Here is a 15566-nt window from a genome sequence, read left to right as displayed (position 1 = left end):
TGCACACAGAACTCTTAAGGTGCCTGAAGTTCTAGATTAGAGCATGGATAGAAGCCCAGACCTCTCAGGGGGTTGTAAAGGAGAATTTCTGTTGGGGCTTAGCATATGACAATACTATTTTGTTATGTATATTCATATATTTCATTTGCCTCTTGATCCTTCCATCAATCCTGGGAGAGAGAACAGGTAATAAAACTGAAATTTGGAAAGTTTAAGATACTTAGAACCACATAAAGAACTGGAAGGGATTTTCACTTATTTGTTTTACAAACATTTTTTGAGCACCTACTATGTACCTGCATCTGCTAGGTGCTAGGGAAACCATGGTCCCTGCTGCCTTCATGGAGCTTACAGCCTATTCTAATTCAAATCACATATTTTACAGGTTGGTACATCCATTTAAAGAAACACTTCTGAGCCTCTATGTTCTAGGCCAGTGGATCACAAACTTTAGCACACATCATAATCACCTGGAGGGCTAATTAAAGCACAAATTACTGGGCCCCGTCTCCAGAGTTTCTGAGTCAGTAGGTCAGGGGTGGGACCTAAAAATGTGCATTTCTGACAAGCTCCAAGGTAATGCTGAGGCTGCTGGTCAGGGGGGACCCTACTTTGAGAACCATTGCACTAGTAACATGCCCACACTGGGTTTCAGGCATTACACAATATAAAAAAGAAAGAAAACTTCCTACCCCTGAGAAGGTTACAGTTCCATGGGGTTTGTTTGTTTATTTACTTCTAATTTATCCCTCCCCACCTCCCTTTCCCCTTTGGTAACCATAAGTTTGTTTTCTTTATCTGTGAGTCTGTTTCTGTTTTGTATATAGATTCATTTGTAATATTTTTTAGATTCTACCTATAAGTGATATCATATAATATTTGTCTTTGTCTGACTTACTTCACTAAGTATAATATTCTCTAGGTCCATCCATGTTGCTGCAAATGGCAATATTTCATTCTTTCTTATGGCCGAGTAATATTCCATTGTGCATATATACCACATCTTCTTAAACCAATCACCTGTTGATGGGCACTTGGGTTGTTTCCATGTCTTGGCTATTGTGAATAGTGCTGCTATGAACATTGGGGTGCATGTATCTTTTTGAATTAGAGTTTTCATCTTTTCCAAATATATACCCAGGAATGGGATTGCTGGATCATAAGGTAGCTCTATTTTTAGTTTTTTAAGGAACCTCCACACTGTTCTGCATCGTGGCTTTACCAAGTTACATTCCCACCAGCAGTGTAGGAGGGTTTCCTTTTCTCCACACCCTCTCCAGCATTTATTATTTGTAGACTTTTTGATGATGACCATTCTGACCAGTGTGAGGTGATATCTCATTGTGGTTTTGATTTCCATTTCTCTAATTAGTGATGTTGAGCATCTTTTTATGCACCTGATGGATGGCCATCTGTATGTCTTCTTTGGAGAAAAGTCTATTTAGGTCTTCTGCCTGTTTTTTAAATTGGGTTGTTTGGGGTTTCTTTTTAATATTGAGTTGTATGAGCTGTTTGTATATTTTGGATATTAAGCCCTTGTCAGTCACATCTTTTCCAAATATTTTCTCCCATTGCATAGGTTGTCTTTTGGTTTTGTTGATAGTTTCCTTTGCTGTGAAAAAGTTTTTAAGTTTGATTAGGTTCCATTTGTTTGTTTTTGCTTTTATTTATTTTGCCTTGGGAGACTGATGTAAGAAAATATTGCTATGATTTATGTCCAAGAACACTTGCCTATGTTCTCTTCTAGGAGTTTTATGGTATCATGTCTCTCTCTCTCTCTCTTCCTCTCTCTCTCTCTCTCTCTCTCTATATATATATTTTTTTTGGCTGCGTCGGGTCTTAGTTGCAGCTTGCGGGATCTTCGCTGAGTCATGCAGGATCTGTCGTTGCAGAGCGTGTGCTCTTTGGTGCGGCATGTGGGCTTCTCTCCAGTTGTGGCATGAGGGTTTTTTTCTCTCTCTAGTTGTGGTGCGTGGGTCCAGAGCGTATGGGCTCTGTAGGGTGCAACATGCGGGTTCTCTTGTTGAGGCATGTGAGCTCAGTAGTTGTGGCGAGCAGGCTTATTTGCCCCGTGGCATGTGGGATCTTAGTTCCCTGACCAGAGATTGAACCCGTGTCCCCTGCATTGGAAGGTGGATTCTTTACCACTGGACCACCAAGGAAGTCCCATATTTATCTTTAAACCATTTTGAGTTTATTTTTGTATATCGTGTGAGGGAGTGTTCTAATTTCATTGATTTACATGTAGCTGTCCAGCTTTCCCAACACCACTTGCTGAAGAGACTGTCTTTTCTCCATTGTATATTTTTGCCTCCTTTGTTGTAGATTAATTGATCATAAGTGTATGGGTTTATTTCTGGCCTCTCTGTTCTGTTCCAATGATCTATATGTCTGTTTTTGTGCCAATACCATGCTGGTTATTTTGTTTGTTTGTTTTCAGGTATAGCTGATTTACAGTGTTGTGTTAGTTTCAGGTGTACAAAAAAGTGATTCAGTTATGTATATATATTGAGCATCTTTTCATGTAGCGTTTGGCCATAATACCAAGCTGTTTTGATTACTGTAGCTTTGTAGTATAGTCTGAAGTCTGGAAGGGTTATGCCTCCAGCTTTGTTCTTTTTCCTCAGGATTGCTTTGGCAATTCTGGGTCCTTTGTGTTTCCATATAAATTTTAGGATTATTTGTTCTAGTTCTGTGAAAAATATCATAGGTTTTTTTTTTTTTGTTTTTTTGCGGTACACGGGCCTCTCACTGTTGTGGCCTCTCCCGTTGCGGAGCACAGGCTCCGGACGCGCAGGCTCAGCGGCCATGGCTCACAGGCCAGGCTGCTCCGCGGCATGTGGGATCCTCCCGGACCGGGGCACAAACCCATGTCCCCTGCATCGACAGGCGGACTCTCAACCACTGTGCCACCAGGGAAGCCCTATCATAGGTATTTTGATAGAGATTGCATTAAATCTGTAGATTGCTCTGGGTAGTAGTAATATTTATCAATATTAATTATTCCAACACAAGAGCATGGGATATCTTTCCATTTCTTTGAATCGTCTTCAGTATCCCTTATCAATGTTTTGTAGTTTTCACAACTCCATGGGTTTTGATAGGCGTTCACTCACTCACTCATTCATTTGTTCATCAAACCAGGGCTTTGCATTCATAATATTGTGTAGGTTTCAGGAAAACCCTACGTGCTGAATATTGTTATTAGCTCCATTTTACAAATGAGGAAACTGAGACTAGGAGAGGTTAGGTAATGTGCACACAGTGACACAGTCAGTGACAGAACCCAGGCTGCAGGTCCCCAAGAGTCCTTACTCTTAACCTCCAGTTAAACTGCACATAAGTGATTTAACGGGCGTTCTAAATGCTACCATTAAGGAGGCAATAGAGTGTTTTGGGAACCTAGATGGACCCCATCTATGGTAGAATGAACTCAGAGAGGGCATGGTGGGATGGACCTGAATAGGACATTTGCCAAAGCAAAGAGGGGGAAAAGGCTGCACAGCAAGCAGAATAAACCACTTTGGAAAAGGCCAGGTGTCCCCATGGTTAGGGTATAAAGAATAGAATGTCCCAGTAAATGCCAATTCACTGGTCTCAGGCTCATGCCAATCCTCAAGTGACCACAGAGGAGAGTGACCAGAAGGATGCTCATCTGTCGGCCAGTGGCTGTGTTGACCCAATCAAGGCCACATACCCTCCTTGTGTACGCGTGTGCAGATGTGTGTGTGTGTGTGTGTGTGTGTGTGTTCCTTCAAAGGAATCACAGATCACCAGGCAGGTTATTTTCCCAGCATGGGGACCACTGCCCTCTGGTGGCCACTCTGCCAAAAGCCGAAATTGGGAAAACAACTCTCCCTATGGAGACCATTCAGGACCCGTTTTGTTTTATCTCCCCCAAACCTTAAAGAATAGGTATTATTATCCCCAGTGAGGCTCAGGGAGATGAAGTGACTTGCCTGAGGTCTCACAGCTAGATGTAGTAGACAGGATTGTGACTAGGGTGAGGCAAGGGAGAAAATGGGATGGGACTGGAATCTGGTCAACTGAACTCCAGGACTCATGGTCTTAACCATCATGTGCCCAGTCTCCTGGCTGGCATCGTGGGGGTTGCATTCTGACCTTGGACGTTTCCTTTGTGTGTACAATGCTAGATGCTGGGGAAACAGACACAGTCCTTTGCCCATGAAGATCAAGATTTGTGTCCGACAAATCTAAGTCGGGAGAAGATGCTCTGCTCCAGGAGCCGCAAAAGAAGCGTGTGTGTGTGTGTGTGTGTGTGTGTGTGTGCGTGTGTGTGTGTGTGTGTGTGTGTGTGTGTGTGTGTGTGTGTGTGTTTGGCATCCTAAGGGAACAGGTCCTCAGCGAAGCTCAAAGGCAATGTCCCAGCCACAAGGAGTCTTCTTCTCCAGGCAGTGCATCCCCTGAGCCAAGCCAGTGGGCACCAGGCTGGCTCCTTGGAGGTGCTGGGGAAGCATTTGTTGGATAAATGCCCATGAACTTAGAACACAGTTGATCTGAAGTCCGTTGTGACGATACACATGATTGTTATTGGACTGTGTGGTCACCAGTCATGAAAGGAAAATGCTCCCCAGTGTGAAGGTAATTAGGATTCCTTTGACCCAGACATATGCAACTTGGCTATTTTAGCTCTTCTCATTTTGCCAACATTTTTCATCAGGGTCCAAGTCAGTAGTCTTCCCTAAAACCAACTCACAAGTTTTTATTGAACACCCACTAGGAAGCCAAAATACGGGGAGAGGGCAATTATAGACATAGAGCTCTATGCCATTTACTCAGTACCAGAAAGGTGCATAGCACTGTCCTAAGCCTGTTTCTCCTTACATCAACCCACTGGGGTAGGGAGGGAATCCAAATGCAGGGAATCCTTTTAGAGATGAGCGAGCAGCTCGGAGAGAGCAAGGGATGTATCCAAAGTCGTGCAATGAAAGGCAGAGCTGAGATCCAAGTCTAGCCTCATGCCATCACCTCAACTTCCATGCTTGTGGCCCTTGAAGTGTGTTCCCCAGACCAACAGCATCAGGGTCACCTGGGCACTTGTTAGAAACCCAGAGTTCCAGGTCCCACTGAAGATCTGCTGAATCTGAAATTCTTGATGTTGGGCCCTGAAGCCTGTATTTAACAAGCCCTCCAGGGGATTCTGATGCACACTCAAGTGTGAGAACCACAGACCGTTGCTACAGTAGTCTCTGTACTTCAGCTGCCCACAGTCAGATGGGGACCAACCCAAACCGGGACATACACAAATAACTCCAGCCCAGACATTCTGTAATAGTGTCAGAGGAGGGAGAGTCGTTCTGGGGGTTCTGAAGAGGTTTCATGGAAAAGATGAGATTTGAACTTGGCGATGATGAATGGAAGGACTTGAATGATCATAACTGGAAGAAAAGGCCTTTCAGGTAGAGCAGAGGCAAGGAGACCAGAAAGTGCCTGTTCATAGATGGGATGGAGGCCAGTTCACGCAGGCCTTGCCTGCCAGGCTGAGAAGTCTGGCCCTTTTCCTGGAGGCAGTGGGAGCCATGTAGGTTTTTGAGCACAGGTGTGCTCATAGCTCAAAGTCCCAGTATGTCATTGCCCAACAACACTGTTTTCTTACTTACCACTGTGGTAGACAGAGTAATGGCCTTCCAAAGGTGTCCATGCTCTAATCCAGAGCCTATGAATAGGTTATATTACATAGCAAGGGGAATTTATAATCGCAGATGGAATTAAGGTTGCTAATCAGCTGACCTTGGGATGGAGAGAGTATCCTGGATTATCTAGGTGGGCCCAATGGAATCACAAGATTCGTTATATGTGAAAAAGGAAGGAGAGTCAGCGTCAGAGTCAGTGAGAGACTTCAAGGTGCTAAACTGCTGGCTTTGAAGATGGAGGAAGGGGCCACAACCAGGAATGTAGACAGCCTCTAGAAGCTGGAAAAGCAAGGAAATGGATTTTTCCCTAGAGCTTCCAGAATGAACACAGTCCATCCAACATCTTGATTGTAGCCCAGTAATCCATTTCAGACTTCCAACCTCCAGAGCTATAAGTAGACCTCCAAAAAATTGTAAGGCGTTTTCTTTTCTTCAACCGGAGGTGAATGAAAAGAGCAGCGACTGCTTTCTGAGTGCTTACAGCATTGTGTACTTTATGAGCATATGCTCTCCTTTAATCCTCACAACAACCCCATGAGACAGGCACTATTCTCTCCATTTTCCATTGGAGAAATGGAGCCTTGCCCACGCTAATAAGGAGCACAGCCAGGATGGAAACGCAGGCCTGTCTCCAAAGGTTGTCCCCACTAGGCTTGAGAAAAGACTTTACATGATAGTCTCTACTCCAAGTTGCCTGGATGGGCTTCAGCCAAAAGTGCTGGGGGCCCTTCGGACTGGAGCAGGGGCAGACGGTTGGAAGACTGGCTATCCTCCCCTTCCAGTGAGGAAGCTGGTGAAGACAACATGGACTTAGTTATCCACCCCGGCTTGAATCTGCTTTCATCTAGGCCGGGAGATAGACGCGCAGGCACTGGACACCGGTTTATAGCCACATTCCCTGTGTTTGTCCCCTGGTTCCATCACTTGAGTGCTAATAACCTTGGGTAAGTTCCTTACTGCTCCTATCTTAGTTTCCTATTCTACAAAATGGGGATAATAACAGTACCTACCTATGAGAGCATTCTATGAGTTATTGTATGTAATGGGCTTAGAAAAGTACCTACACTTGAGTAAATCTGATAACTGATATCATTATTATTTTTTTATTTTTTTGCGGTACGCGGGCCTCTCACCATCGTGGCCTCTCCCATTGCGGAGCACAGGCTCCGGACATGCCGGCTCAGCGGCCATGGCTCACGGGCCCAGCCGCTCCGCGGCACGTAGGATCCTCCAGGACCGGGGCACGAACCCGCGTCCCCTGCATCGGCAGGCGGACCCCCAACCACTGCGCCACCAGGGAAGTCCCATTATTTTCATTTTTATTTCATATCCTGGGAAACCCACCCCATCTCAAGCACCCTTCTCAGAAACAATGGTGGTGGCAGGCTGTGCAGATGGATTCACTACATACCCTTTTTTAAAATATATAAATTTATTTATTTTACTTATTTATTTTTGGCTGCATTGGGTCTTCGTTGCTGCGCACGGGCTTTCTCTAGTTGCAGCGAGCAGGGGCTACTCTTCGTTGTGGTGTACAGGCTTCTCATTGCAGTAGCTTCTCTTGTTGTGGAGCACGGGCTCTAGGCGTGTGGGCTTCAGTAGTTGTGGCACGTGGTCTCAGTAGTCGTGGCGCACAGGCTTAGTTCCTCCGCAGCATGTGGAATCTTCCCAGACCAGGGCTCGAACCCGCGTCCCCTGCATTGGCAGGCGGATTCGTGACCACTGCGCCACCAGGGAAGCCCACGTACATACCCTTTTAATATGAATATTTTTATGTGTTCACCAAATATCTCCTTAGGAATTTTAAAACTCTTATGGGTTTGTGAACCCTTTGGGACTCTGATGACAACTACAGATCTTTGTATATCTGATCAGTCCACACCTTTCTCTGCAAATTGCCCCTATAGGTGCCCTGTAGTCTATATGGTGTAGGCAGCTCCCACAGCTCCCAGGGAGCCTGGCCCACCCTAGTGGACACTCAGTGTTACTGTGCCCAGCCTTCCAGCTGGGCAGGCTGTGCACTGCTCCCCTCTAGGGGGCGCCATGATGTAGACGGCAATTCACAGTCAAGTGTGCAGCGGGGACGCCTGGGAGCTTCTTCTGCGGCAGGCTGGGGCCATCCAACTCTCTCTCAAGGGAATGTAAGAGTTGAGATTCTGAGATTAGTCTCTGCTGGTGGCTTGAACTGAGGATATGCAAACAAAGACCATTTGGCCCTGAAGAGTAGCTTCCTTTGGCTCTTGGGTACTTTCCAGTTCCTGGGGGATCTTTGGGTAGAAAACATCTTGTGCAACTTGAGGCCACAGGGTCATATAGCTCTCATTCTAGCGAAGGGTAGATAGGGGTGGGTCTTCATACACAGGGAGTGAGGGGGAAGCAAGGAAACAAAGTGAGACATAATGAGGAGGCACAGGGGTACCAAAGGGAAGGGCACCAAACCATCTCAGGGCATCAGGAGAGGCTTTCTGAGGCAGTGACATCTGTGACATCTGAGTTATGAGAATGAATAGGAGGTCAGCAGGCAAAGAAGCTGGGAAAGTAATGCAGGCAGAAGGAACAGGCTGTGCATGAGAAGAGAGGTAGCCTCAGGAACTGGACTGAGGTTGGTTTTCTTCTCCTGAGAGAGGATTGGAGAGGCAGATGGGGCTAGGTGGGGAAGGGGCTTGTGGCCACGCAAAGGAGCATGGGCTCGATCCTAAGGGGGAGGTGGAGCCCCTCTTTGTATCCACTTCCCTTGGCAGTCCTCATTTTCACTTCTTCTGGTCTCTGCTCATCTCGTCCATGACATGAAACATGAGCTCTCCACGCCCTGGAGGTGAGCCTAGAACCTACCACCAGAAGGTAGATTATGGATCAGTGGATGAAGCAGGGATTTTTAAAAAAATAAATTTATTTATGTATTTTATTTTATTTATTTGGCTGCATTGGGTCTTCGTTGCTGCGTGCAGGCTTTCTCTAGTTGCGGCGAGCGGGGGCCACGCTTCGTTGCAGTGTGTAGGCTTCTCATTGCGGTGTCTTCTCTTGTTGCGGAGCACAGGCTCTAGGAGCACGGGCTTCAGTAGTTGTGGCACGTGGGCTCAGTAGTTGTGGCATGTGAGCTCTAGAGCGCAGGCTCAGTAGTTGTGGTGCACGGGCTTAGTTGCTCCACGGCGTGTGGGATCTTCCCAGACGAGGGCTCGAACCCGTGTCCCCTGCATTGGCAGGCGGATTCCTAACCACTGTGCCACAGGGAAGTCCCTGAAGCAGGGATTTTGACCACAAATAAGCCTGGATTCTAAACCTGCCCCTGCCACTCACTGGGCATGTAACTTTGGGCATCAGTAAAATGGGGGTTAGTAACACCTACTCGATTGATCAAATATTTATTGCATGCCTCCTACGGACCAGACATGCAGTGGACAATAACTAACACATATTGAGCTAAGACACATACTGTATGCCAGGCACTACTGCTAAATCCTGAACATCCATTATCTCACTTAATCATTTCTATAACCCTTTGAGGGAGGCACCATTATTCCCCCATTTTGCAGATGAGGAAACTGAGGCTCACAGAGATTAAGTTATTTACCCAAGGTTGATGGCAAAGCCAGGATTCAAACCCAGGCAGTCTGGCTCCAAAGCCGAGGCACATAACCTGGTTCCCCACAAAGCCCTAATCAGGACAAAGAAGCTCCTACTCTCACAGAACTTACATTCTAATGGAGGGAGCAAACAATAAACCAATAAGAAAAGCAGCATGTGAAAAGGTACAAGTAGTAAAAGGTGCTCAATAGGGAAAAATAGAGCAGGGTGTGATCGAGAGTGTGCAGAAGAGGCAGGAGATTGCAGTTTTAAATAGGATGGTCAGGTGGTGACAGTTGAGCTAAGACTTGAAAAAAAGAGAGGGAGTTGGCCATGTGGATATCCAGGGGAAGAGCATTCTAGGCAGGAGGAGCAGCCAGTGCAAAGGTCCTGAGGCAGGAGTGTGCCTAGTGCATTCAAGGAACAAGGACGTCAGTGTGACTGGAACAGAGGTGGAGAACATGGGGAAGAGTGGATGAGGTCAGAGAGTGACAGATTATATAGGGCTTGCAGGCCATGCAAGGACTTGGCTATTAGTCTGGGTGAAATGAGGAGCCATTAGAGGGTTTTGAGGTGTAAAACTACATAATCTGACATGACATATTTCTAATTTTTATTTATTTATTTTATTTTTGGCTGCATTGGGTCTTCGTTGCTGTGCGCGGACTTTCTCTAGTTGCAGCGAGCAGGGGCTACTCTTCTTTGCGGTGCACGGGCTTCTCATTGTGGTGGCTTCTCTTGTTGCGGAGCATGGGTTCTAGGTGCACAGGCTTCAGTAGTTGCGGCGCATGGGGTCTAGAGCGCAGGCTCAGTAGTTGTGGCACACGGGCTTAGTTGCTCCACGGCATGTGGGATCTTCCCCAACCATGGCTCAAACCCATGTCCCCTGCGTTGGCAGGGGGAGTCTTAACCACAGCGCCACCAGGGAAGCCCCTGACATGACATTTCAAAGGCTCACTTGCTGCTCTGTTGAGAATAGCCTGTAGAGGAGCAAAGGGTGGAAGCAGAGAGACCAATCAGAAGGCACCCGAAGGAATGCAGGCAAGAGACGATGTGGCTTGGATCAGTGATGTGGGGTGGTGGATTCTGAATCTATTTGGGGGGAAGAGCCAACAGATCTCCTGATGTGGGGAAAGAGGTTTGGGAAGGGAAATCAGGAGCTCAGCTTTGAACATATTAAGTTCAAGATGCACTATTAGATTTCCCGGTGGGAGTGTCAAGGAGGTGGTGGGATATGGGAATCTGGAGTTCAGGGGAGAGGTCCAGGCTGGAGTTATAAGTTTGGGAATCATCAGGATCTAAATGGTATTTAAAGTCATGGGACTGGATGAGATCATCAAGGGAGTGAGCATGGAGGTAGGGGGGTAGAAGACCAAGGACTGGGTCCTCAGTGTTAAGAAATCACAAAGTACAGGAAGAACCAGAAAGGGAGATCAAGAAGGAGGCATCAGTGAGGGAGGAAGAAAATCAAAATAGTGTGGTGTCCTGGGGGCCAAGTGAAGAAAGTGTAGCATGGAGGAAGCTCCTGGGAGGCCATGCGTGGTGAGAACTGAGCAGTGATTATTGGGTCCAGGACCGTGGTGGTCTCTGGTGACCTTGATGAAAGCAGTTTCAGTGGTTAGTGGGAGCAAAAGCCTGATCAGTGGTAGTTTAAGAGAATACCAGAGTACAGGCATGGCCTCCTTCCTAAACTCCTACTGCTCTGCCCACTGGCTCCTTGGAGCTGCCTCCAGGGCCACTCTGAGTTCATTTCTCACCCTCCCTGCTGCTCAGTCCCAGAAACATCCTGGATTCTCCTCTTGACAGATGGCAGTTTGCCCATGACCCAAAATCAAGCACAATAATCCAATGATGCTGTGAACAGTTGTCCAAGCAGCTGCTCCAGACTCTATACTACTGGTTGCAGGCAGAAATAAAGAGAAGCTATCTTAAGAGGTTCTATTTTAAAAGTTATGAAGCAGGGCTTCCCTGGAGGCGCAGTGGTTAAGAATCCATCTGCCAATGCAGGGGACACAGGTTCAAGCCCTGGTCCGGGAAGATCCCACATGCCCTGGAGCAACTAAGCCCGTGCACCCCAACTACTGAGCCTGCGCTCTAGAGCCCGTGAGCCACAACTACTGAGCCCGCGTGCCACAGCTACTGAATCCCGCGTGCCTAGAGCCCGTGCTCCGCAACAAGAGAAGCCACTGCAATGAGAAGCCACGCACCGCGACGAAGAGCAGCCCCCGCTCGCCACAGGTAGAGAAAGCCCGCGAACAGCAGTGAAGACCCAACACGGCCAAAAATAAATTAATTAAATAAATAAATTTTTAAAAAATAATAATATAAATAAATAAATGTTATGAAGCTAAAAGAGAGTATTTGCATTAGGTACATCAAACACGGATTTTTACCTTTTTTTTGCGGTACGCCGGCCTCTCACTGCTGTGGCCTCTCCCGTTGCGGAGCACAGGCTCCGGACGCGCAGGCTCAGCGGTCATTCCTCACGGGCCCAGCCGCTCCCACACTGATGGGAACGGACTTTTCTGTACTGTTTTATTCTTTGCTCATTCTGTCCCAACTCCCTCAGATCCTTCAGGGCTCAGCTCAGGTGCCGTTCTTCTCTGAAGCTGCCCCATCTTCCCTGAGCCAGACAGGGAAAGGACTCTTTTCCCCTCCCCACCCCTAATTCCCTAATACCTCGTTAAGGGCATTTATAATTTGCATTGTATGATTATTTGGGTACAAGTTCCCTGAGAACTGCTCCATATATTGCCCACCTTTGTATCCAAAGCCTCCCCACTTGTCATTTTCCACTCAGGAATACACCTAGAACTAACTGCTTGATAAATGTTTATTGAGTGAACAAGTGAATTCCAGGGAGCTGGATTTGCACTGGCTGGTCCAGGGACCTAGAAACAACAATTTTATAAGTAGTGTGTCTCAAATTCTTTCCTTGAAATAGCCTTAGTAAAGTGAATGTTTATGTAGGATGGTCTGGGGAAATACCTAGAAGCAACTGAAATATCCTTGAAGGCACATGTTTTCTCTAAAAATTTTGCAACCTACCCTGATATAGCTCTGGGTTTATCTTATTTCCAAATAATAGTGTCATTTACTTACCATTTATTATTCAGTTTCTCCCAGAAGTCTTGAAATAAAAATTATGCTTCAGAAAGTGGCCCACCCTCAGCAGTATGTGTCTCTTGGTTTGAGTATCTGATAAAGGATTTGACATTGAAGAAGTTGCTTTACAAAACAGTAATAATTTGTTAGCCTGCAAGATATTATGATAGTATTCTGCCTGTGGTTGGTGGCATGTTTTAATTATAGGAGAGAATATATGGAACATGTATATCTACTTATAAGAGGCAATATTTTCTAGTTAGGTAGCATAGTTTGGTGCTTAATAATAAAACAAAAGCTTTGGAGTCATGCAGACTTTGGTTGAAATCTTGGTTATATTTTCATTCTGACTTTATACAAATTAACCCCTCTAAGCCTTGGTTTTCCCACCTATAACACAGAGGTGGGAAGAATAATGTTCCCCGACTCCTTGGGTTGTTGTGGATATTGAGTGAGCTATTGCTTGTATAGCCCTTGGCACTGTGACTAGTACATAGTAAGTGCTCAATAAATAAATAAGTGGGCCAGAGACCCAGACCAGCAAACAGGTGATTACAGTTCTCAGTGAGAAGTGCTGGGGCAGGGGATACCGGGTCCTGTGGGAGTTCCAAGAAGGACATTGGGGAAGGCTTCCTGGAGGAATTGACATCTAATTTGAGCAGCTGAAAGGAGGTCAGGGAGTGTTATGGGCAGAAGGAAGAATAATGAGAGAGCTTGGCTCATGGCAGGAAAGGAGGGGTGAGAGGTAAGGAAGAAAATGAAAACGGCAGGAGCAAAAGATCATGCAGGACCAGGTAGCCATGAAAAAAGTTTGTCTTTCATCCAGAGGGCAATGGGGGCCATTGAAGAGTTCTAACCAGGGGAGCAACAGATCAGATATGCAAGACTGGGCACAGAGAGACTGGTGAGGAGGTAAGAGATAGTGTGGCCTGGACTGGGGTTGGCCAGGAGCTGGAGAAGGTGGCTATATCTGTGAGACATTCAGGAGGTAGTGATAATGATTGAGTGTAAGTTGGTGGAAGGAGTTGGGGAGGATGATCCTCAGGGAGTGCACAGTGGTGCCTTCCACCAAGACAGGGACAGAGAGAAGGAGCTGGGACCAGAAGGGAGGTACAAGATGCCCAGTTCGGTTTTGGACATATAGACTGTCTGTGAGATAGTCACATGAAACCATCCTATAAATGGTTGGATACATAGATCTTCAGCCTTGGAAAATGTGGTAGGCTCAGTAATGGCCCGCAAAGATACCCAGGTCCTAATCCCTGGAACCTGTAAATGTTATCTTATATGGCAAAAGGAATTTTGCAGATGTGATTAATTTAAGGTTCCTGAGCTGGGGAGATTATCCTGGATCATCTGGGTGGGCCAAAAATGTAACCATAAATGTGCTTATAAATTGGAGATCAAGGGCGATTTGACCACAGAAAAGAAGGTAATATGACACAGAAGCAAGATGCCCTTTAAGATGGAGGAACTTGGCCACAGGCCAAAGAATGCAAGGAATGCAGTTCTAGAAGCTGGAAAAGGTGAGGAAATAGATGCTCCCCTAGAGCATTTGGAGGGAGTGTGGCCCTGCTGATACCTTGACTTCAGTCCAGTGAAACTCACTTCAGACTTCTGAACTCCAGGATTTTAAGAGAATAAATATGTGTTGTTTTAAGCCACCAAGTTTGCATTAATTTGTTACAGAGGAGTCGAATACAGGAGACATCAACACCAATGGTGTAAAGAGAGCTGGTGGAGTTGGATGAAGGTGTTCAGGAAGCCTGAGTAGAGTGAGAAGAGCAGAGGGTCCAGCATTTAAGATACACGCAGAGGAAGTGCACCTCAGAAAGGGCCCTAAGAAGGAGCAGTCAGAGAGGAGGAGGACCACCGAGGAAAATGGTCCCTTTTCAAAAAATGAAATTACTGTTTGCAGTAGTTTGGGCTGAAAACAGGCTAGAGTGGGTTGAAGGGTGACTGAGGGGTGAACCAGAGTTGTATTTCACAGCCTATTGGTCCTGTCTCCTCCACCAGACTGTACACATTTTTTCCAACTTTGAATTCTATTCCACAAATAGTATAAATTCATTACCAAAATGTTAGGATAGACAGATTAGCTAAAAGAAGAAATTACTCATAACATCCTCAGCTGGAAATATTTTAGTGTATATCTTTTCAGTTTTTGGGTTTTTTTTTCACGCAAACTACATAATCCTCTCAGTCACTTAGTGGGGTGAAATACCATTAGGCCATTTCAAGAGGTGGAAAATTCAGGCTTAGAGAAGCAAGCAATTTACTCAGCTTGTACACAGCTGGTCAACAGCAGCACCGGGATGGGGACTTAGACCTACCTGACTCCAAAGCCAATGTTCTTCACTGCAGTGCTTCCCTGATATTTTCCAGAGGACTTCAGGCTCCAGAACTAAATCTAAGTGGATTTTTATCCTGAACACCATCCCTCATCCACCCAAATATATAGGTGGTTCCCAAGAGGCAGAAGATAGTGGGTGGGCAGGAGTGGCAATCTTTAGCCCAGTGGGGTTGGTGAGCCAGGTTGAGGAGTGAAATGCGGAGACTGAGCCCAGGAAGAATGAAGGTGTGGGTGAGAAGGCCGGATAAGAGGGAGCCAGTTCCTGAGCGCCTATTGGGTACACGCACGTGTAAGGTTCCCTCCTCGTAACATCACAACCAAGTGAGCGTTCGACTTGCCATTTTTCAGAGAAGAAAACTGAGGTTCCAAGAAGGGATGTAATTTTCCCCAACTCACACATCTATCCGAGGCGCCGAGCCACAAAGACCCTGGAGGCGGGGCACACTATTGAGGGGAGGAGCGAAGGGGCGGTTGGGCGGCCCTGGCTGCACGCGGAGCAGAGGCCGAGAGCGGGGAATGCGGAGCAAGGGAGGGGTGGGGCGACTCGGGGCGGAGCGGGGCACCGAGATCCTCCCCGCCACCACCCCGGGCTTGGGAGAGGGACGAGGGGCTGTGTGAGGGTGAAGCTCAAGGGGTGAGGTCATGAGGACTGGGAACTAATGGGTAGGAGAGGGAAACGCAAGGCGCATTAAGGAGGGATGCGGAGATAGGGCACCGAGGCTTTGGGAGGCAGGGTGACTTCGGAGGCGTGGGAGCGGGACAAAGGGGCAGGGCCGTGGACGCGCCGAGAGAGAGGCAGCTTTAAGAAAGGGAGGCCAAAGGACCCTGCAGAGAGGCATGGGGCGGGGCCGCGGAGCTGGGTGAGGGGCCGAGGGCGGGGAAGTGAGCCA

The sequence above is a fragment of the Neophocaena asiaeorientalis genome, unplaced genomic scaffold, assembly GCF_003031525.2.
Source record: "Neophocaena asiaeorientalis asiaeorientalis breed wild unplaced genomic scaffold, Neophocaena_asiaeorientalis_V1.1 scaffold79, whole genome shotgun sequence".
Lineage (NCBI taxonomy): Eukaryota > Metazoa > Chordata > Mammalia > Artiodactyla > Phocoenidae > Neophocaena > Neophocaena asiaeorientalis.
This window is presented reverse-complemented; position numbering follows the sequence as displayed.